General features: G+C 46.6%; 8 non-coding genes and 9 pseudogenes across 8 annotated transcripts; all 17 read right to left on the reverse strand.

The window, feature by feature from the left end:
* Positions 1-77: 77 nt before the first annotated feature.
* LOC146248641 (5S ribosomal RNA) lies at positions 78-196 on the reverse strand. The gene has a single exon (XR_014733604.1). It is a non-coding gene; the product is annotated as a 5S ribosomal RNA (ribosomal RNA).
* A 188-nt stretch (positions 197-384) lies between these two features.
* LOC146248642 (5S ribosomal RNA) lies at positions 385-503 on the reverse strand. Its single transcript, XR_014733913.1, has one exon. It is a non-coding gene; the product is annotated as a 5S ribosomal RNA (ribosomal RNA).
* Positions 504-671: 168 nt separating this feature from the next.
* Positions 672-790, reverse strand: LOC146248643 (5S ribosomal RNA). Its single transcript, XR_014732438.1, has one exon. It is a non-coding gene; the product is annotated as a 5S ribosomal RNA (ribosomal RNA).
* A 176-nt stretch (positions 791-966) lies between these two features.
* On the reverse strand, positions 967-1,085 carry LOC146248644 (5S ribosomal RNA). The gene has a single exon (XR_014732439.1). It is a non-coding gene; the product is annotated as a 5S ribosomal RNA (ribosomal RNA).
* A 186-nt stretch (positions 1,086-1,271) lies between these two features.
* On the reverse strand, positions 1,272-1,390 carry LOC146248645 (5S ribosomal RNA; annotated as a pseudogene).
* A 170-nt stretch (positions 1,391-1,560) lies between these two features.
* Positions 1,561-1,679, reverse strand: LOC146248646 (5S ribosomal RNA). Its single transcript, XR_014732440.1, has one exon. It is a non-coding gene; the product is annotated as a 5S ribosomal RNA (ribosomal RNA).
* A 174-nt stretch (positions 1,680-1,853) lies between these two features.
* LOC146248647 (5S ribosomal RNA) lies at positions 1,854-1,972 on the reverse strand (annotated as a pseudogene).
* A 168-nt stretch (positions 1,973-2,140) lies between these two features.
* LOC146248648 (5S ribosomal RNA) lies at positions 2,141-2,249 on the reverse strand (annotated as a pseudogene).
* A 174-nt stretch (positions 2,250-2,423) lies between these two features.
* On the reverse strand, positions 2,424-2,542 carry LOC146248649 (5S ribosomal RNA; annotated as a pseudogene).
* A 180-nt stretch (positions 2,543-2,722) lies between these two features.
* LOC146248650 (5S ribosomal RNA) lies at positions 2,723-2,841 on the reverse strand (annotated as a pseudogene).
* Positions 2,842-3,025: 184 nt separating this feature from the next.
* LOC146248651 (5S ribosomal RNA) lies at positions 3,026-3,144 on the reverse strand. Its single transcript, XR_014732426.1, has one exon. It is a non-coding gene; the product is annotated as a 5S ribosomal RNA (ribosomal RNA).
* Positions 3,145-3,314: 170 nt separating this feature from the next.
* Positions 3,315-3,433, reverse strand: LOC146248652 (5S ribosomal RNA). The gene has a single exon (XR_014733026.1). It is a non-coding gene; the product is annotated as a 5S ribosomal RNA (ribosomal RNA).
* Positions 3,434-3,611: 178 nt separating this feature from the next.
* LOC146248653 (5S ribosomal RNA) lies at positions 3,612-3,730 on the reverse strand (annotated as a pseudogene).
* Positions 3,731-3,918: 188 nt separating this feature from the next.
* Positions 3,919-4,037, reverse strand: LOC146248654 (5S ribosomal RNA; annotated as a pseudogene).
* A 170-nt stretch (positions 4,038-4,207) lies between these two features.
* LOC146248655 (5S ribosomal RNA) lies at positions 4,208-4,326 on the reverse strand. The gene has a single exon (XR_014732441.1). It is a non-coding gene; the product is annotated as a 5S ribosomal RNA (ribosomal RNA).
* Positions 4,327-4,500: 174 nt separating this feature from the next.
* LOC146248656 (5S ribosomal RNA) lies at positions 4,501-4,619 on the reverse strand (annotated as a pseudogene).
* A 168-nt stretch (positions 4,620-4,787) lies between these two features.
* LOC146248657 (5S ribosomal RNA) lies at positions 4,788-4,896 on the reverse strand (annotated as a pseudogene).
* Between the last annotated feature and the right edge of the window lie 104 nt (positions 4,897-5,000).

The following is a 5,000-nucleotide window of genomic DNA, read 5'->3' on the forward strand; positions in this document are numbered from 1 at the left end:
AACAACTTCCTGCCCCTTTCATGAAGGACTACTTGTGCATATTGCAAGATTTCAGTTTCTAAGTGAATAAACAAAAGAGCATACAGCACCTGGTATTCCCAGGCGGTCTCCCATCCAAGTACTAACCAGGCCCGACCCTGCTTAGCTTCCGAGATCAGACGAGATCAGGCGTTGCCAGGCTGGTATGGCCGTACGAAATAAGTTGACAACCATAGGCTACTTATCCATATACAGATTTAGCAATTGACAATGCAAGGTAGTCTCTCTCTCTCTCTCTCTCTCTCTCTCTCTCTCGTGTCAAAATGAAAACAGCTTCCAGCCCCTTTCATGAAGGACTACTTGTGCATATTGCAAGATTTCAGTTTCTAAGTGAATGAGCAAAAGAGCATACAGCACCTGGTATTCCCAGGCGGTCTCCCATCCAAGTACTAACCAGGCCCGACCCTGCTTAGCTTCCGAGATCAGACAAGATCGGGCGTTGCCAGGCTGGTATGGCCGTACGAAATAAGTTGACAACCATAGGCTACTTATCCATATACAGATTTAGCAATTGACAATGCAAGGTGGTCTCTCTCTCTCTCGTGTCAAAATGAAAACAGCTTCCAGCCCCTTTCATGAAGGACTACTTGTGCATATTGCAAGATTTCAGTTTCTAAGTGAATGAGCAAAAGAGCATACAGCACCTGGTATTCCCAGGCGGTCTCCCATCCAAGTACTAACCAGGCCCGACCCTGCTTAGCTTCCGAGATCAGACGAGATCGGGCGTTGCCAGGCTGGTATGGCCGTACGAAATAAGTTGACAACCATAGGTTACTTATCCATATACAGATTTAGCAATTGACAATGCAAGGTGGTCTCTCTCTCTCTCTCTCTCTCGTGTCAAAATGAAAACAGCTTCCAGCCCCTTTCATGAAGGACTACTTGTGCATATTGCAAAATTTCAGTTTCTAAGTGAATGAGCAAAAGAGCATACAGCACCTGGTATTCCCAGGCGGTCTCCCATCCAAGTACTAACCAGGCCCGACCCTGCTTAGCTTCCGAGATCAGACGAGATCGGGCGTTGCCAGGCTGGTATGGCCGTACGAAATAAGTTGACAACCATAGGCTACTTATCCATATACAGATTTAGCAATTGACAATGCAAGGTGGTCTCTATCTCTCTCTCTCTCTCTTTCTCTCTCGTGTTAAAATGAAAACAGCTTCCAGCCCCTTTCATGAAGGACTACTTGTGCATATTGCAAGATTTCAGTTTCTAAGTGAATGAGCAAAAGAGCATACAGCACCTGGTATACCCAGGCGGTCTCCTATCCAAGTACTAACCAGACCCGACCCTGCTTAGCTTCAGAGATCAGACGAGATTGGGCGTTGCCAGGCTGGTATGGCCGTACGAAATAAGTTGACAACCATAGGCTACTTATCCATATACAGATTTAGCAATTGACAATGCAAGGTGGTCTCTCTCTCTCTCTCGTGTCAAAATGAAAACAGCTTCCAGCCCCTTTCATGAAGGACTACTTGTGCATATTGCAAGATGTCAGTTTCTAAGTGAATGAGCAAAAGAGCATACAGCACCTGGTATTCCCAGGCGGTCTCCCATCCAAGTACTAACCAGGCCCGACCCTGCTTAGCTTCCGAGATCAGACGAGATCGGGCGTTGCCAGGCTGGTATGGCCGTACGAAATAAGTTGACAACCATAGGCTACTTATCCATATACAGATTTAGCAATTGACAATGCAAGGTGGTCTCTCTCTCTCTCTCTCTCGTGTCAAAATGAAAACAGCTTCCAGCCCCTTTCATGAAGGACTACTTGTGCATATTGCAAGATTTCAGTTTCTAAGTGAATGAGCAAAAGAGCATACAGCACCTGGTATTCCCAGGCACTCTCCCATCCAAGTACTAACCAGGCCCGACCCTGCTTAGCTTCCGAGATCAGACGAGATCGGGCGTTGCCAGGCTGGTATGGCCATACGAAATAAGTTGACAACCATAGGCTACTTATCCATCTACACATTTAGCAATTGACAATGCAAGGTGGTCTCTCTCTCTCTCGTGTCAAAATGAAAACAGCTTCCAGCCCCTTTCATGAAGGACTACTTGTGCATATTGCAAGATTTCAGTTTCTAAGTGAATGAGCAAAAGAGCATACAGCACCTGGTATTCCCAGGCGGTCTCCCATCCAAGTACTAACCAGGCCCGACCCTGCTTAGCTTCCGAGATCAGGCGTTGCCAGGCTGGTATGGCCATACGAAATAAGTTGACAACCATAGGCTACTTATCCATATACAGATTTAGCAATTGACAATGCAAGGTGGTCTCTCTCTCTCTCTCTCTCGTGTCAAAATGAAAACAGCTTCCAGCCCCTTTCATGAAGGACTACTTGTGCATATTGCAAGATTTCAGTTTCTAAGTGAATGAGCAAAAGAGCATACAGCACCTGGTATTCCCAGGCGGTCTCCCATCCAAGTACTAACCAGGCCCGACCCTGCTTAGCTTCCTAGATCAGACGAGATCGGGCGTTGTCAGGCTGGTATGGCCGTACGAAATAAGTTGACAACCATAGGCTACTTATCCATATACAGATTTGGCAATTGACAATGCAAGGTGGTCTCTCTCTCTCTCTCTCTCTCTCTCGTGTCAAAATGAAAACAGCTTCCAGCCCCTTTCATGAAGGACTACTTGTGCATATTGCAAGATTTCAGTTTCTAAGTGAATGAGCAAAAGAGCATACAGCACCTGGTATTCCCAGGCGGTCTCCCATCCAAGTACTAACCAGGCCCGACCCTGCTTAGCTTCCGAGATCAGACGAGATTGGGCGTTGCCAGGCTGGTATGGCCGTACGAAATAAGTTGACAACCATAGGCTACTTATCCATATACAGATTTAGCAATTGACAATGCAAGGTGGTCTCTCTCTCTCTCTCTCTCTCTCTCTCTCGTGTCAAAATGAAAACAGCTTCCAGCCCCTTTCATGAAGGACTACTTGTGCATATTGCAAGATTTCAGTTTCTAAGTGAATGAGCAAAAGAGCATACAGCACCTGGTATTCCCAGGCGGTCTCCCATCCAAGTACTAACCAGGCCCGACCCTGCTTAGCTTCCGAGATCAGATGAGATCGGGCGTTGCCAGGCTGGTATGGCCGTACGAAATAAGTTGACAACCATAGGCTACTTATCCATATACAGATTTAGCAATTGACAATGCAAGGTGGTCTCTCTCTCTCTCTCGTGTCAAAATGAAAACAGCTTCCAGCCCCTTTCATGAAGGACTACTTGTGCATATTGCAAGATGTCAGTTTCTAAGTGAATGAGCAAAAGAGCATACAGCACCTGGTATTCCCAAGCGGTCTCCCATCCAAGTACTAACCAGGCCCGACCCTGCTTAGCTTCCGAGATCAGACGAGATCGGGCGTTGCCAGGCTGGTATGGCCGTACGAAATAAGTTGACAACCATAGGCTACTTATCCATATACAGATTTAGCAATTGACAATGCAAGGTGGTCTCTCTCTCTCTCTCTCTCTCTCGTGTCAAAATGAAAACAGCTTCCAGCCCCTTTCATGAAGGACTACTTGTGCATATTGCAAGATTTCAGTTTCTAAGTGAATGAGCAAAAGAGCATACAGCACCTGGTATTCCCAGGCGGTCTCCCATCCAAGTACTAACCAGGCCCGACCCTGCTTAGCTTCCTAGATCAGACGAGATCGGGCGTTGCCAGGCTGGTATGGCCGTACGAAATAAGTTGACAACCATAGGCTACTTATCCATATACAGATTTGGCAATTGACAATGCAAGGTGGTCTCTCTCTCTCTCTCTCTCTCTCTCTCTCTCTCGTGTCAAAATGAAAACAGCTTCCTGCCCCTTTCATGAAGGACTACTTGTGCATATTGCAAGATTTCAGTTTCTAAGTGAATGAGCAAAAGAGCATACAGCACCTGGTATACCCAGGCGGTCTCCTATCCAAGTACTAACCAGACCCGACCCTGCTTAGCTTCAGAGATCAGACGAGATTGGGCGTTGCCAGGCTGGTATGGCCGTACGAAATAAGTTGACAACCATAGGCTACTTATCCATATACAGATTTAGCAATTGACAATGCAAGGTGGTCTCTCTCTCTCTCTCGTGTCAAAATGAAAACAGCTTCCAGCCCCTTTCATGAAGGACTACTTGTGCATATTGCAAGATGTCAGTTTCTAAGTGAATGAGCAAAAGAGCATACAGCACCTGGTATTCCCAGGCGGTCTCCCATCCAAGTACTAACCAGGCCCGACCCTGCTTAGCTTCCGAGATCAGACGAGATCGGGCGTTGCCAGGCTGGTATGGCCGTACGAAATAAGTTGACAACCATAGGCTACTTATCCATATACAGATTTAGCAATTGACAATGCAAGGTGGTCTCTCTCTCTCTCTCTCTCGTGTCAAAATGAAAACAGCTTCCAGCCCCTTTCATGAAGGACTACTTGTGCATATTGCAAGATTTCAGTTTCTAAGTGAATGAGCAAAAGAGCATACAGCACCTGGTATTCCCAGGCACTCTCCCATCCAAGTACTAACCAGGCCCGACCCTGCTTAGCTTCCGAGATCAGACGAGATCGGGCGTTGCCAGGCTGGTATGGCCATACGAAATAAGTTGACAACCATAGGCTACTTATCCATCTACACATTTAGCAATTGACAATGCAAGGTGGTCTCTCTCTCTCTCGTGTCAAAATGAAAACAGCTTCCAGCCCCTTTCATGAAGGACTACTTGTGCATATTGCAAGATTTCAGTTTCTAAGTGAATGAGCAAAAGAGCATACAGCACCTGGTATTCCCAGGCGGTCTCCCATCCAAGTACTAACCAGGCCCGACCCTGCTTAGCTTCCGAGATCAGGCGTTGCCAGGCTGGTATGGCCATACGAAATAAGTTGACAACCATAGGCTACTTATCCATATACAGATTTAGCAATTGACAATGCAAGGTGGTCTCTCTCTCTCTCTCTCTCGTGTCAAAATGAAAACAGCT

Source organism: Hypomesus nipponensis, chromosome 19 (assembly GCF_054491055.1).
Source record: "Hypomesus nipponensis isolate SF chromosome 19, ASM5449105v1, whole genome shotgun sequence".
Taxonomy (NCBI): Eukaryota; Metazoa; Chordata; class Actinopteri; order Osmeriformes; family Osmeridae; genus Hypomesus; species Hypomesus nipponensis.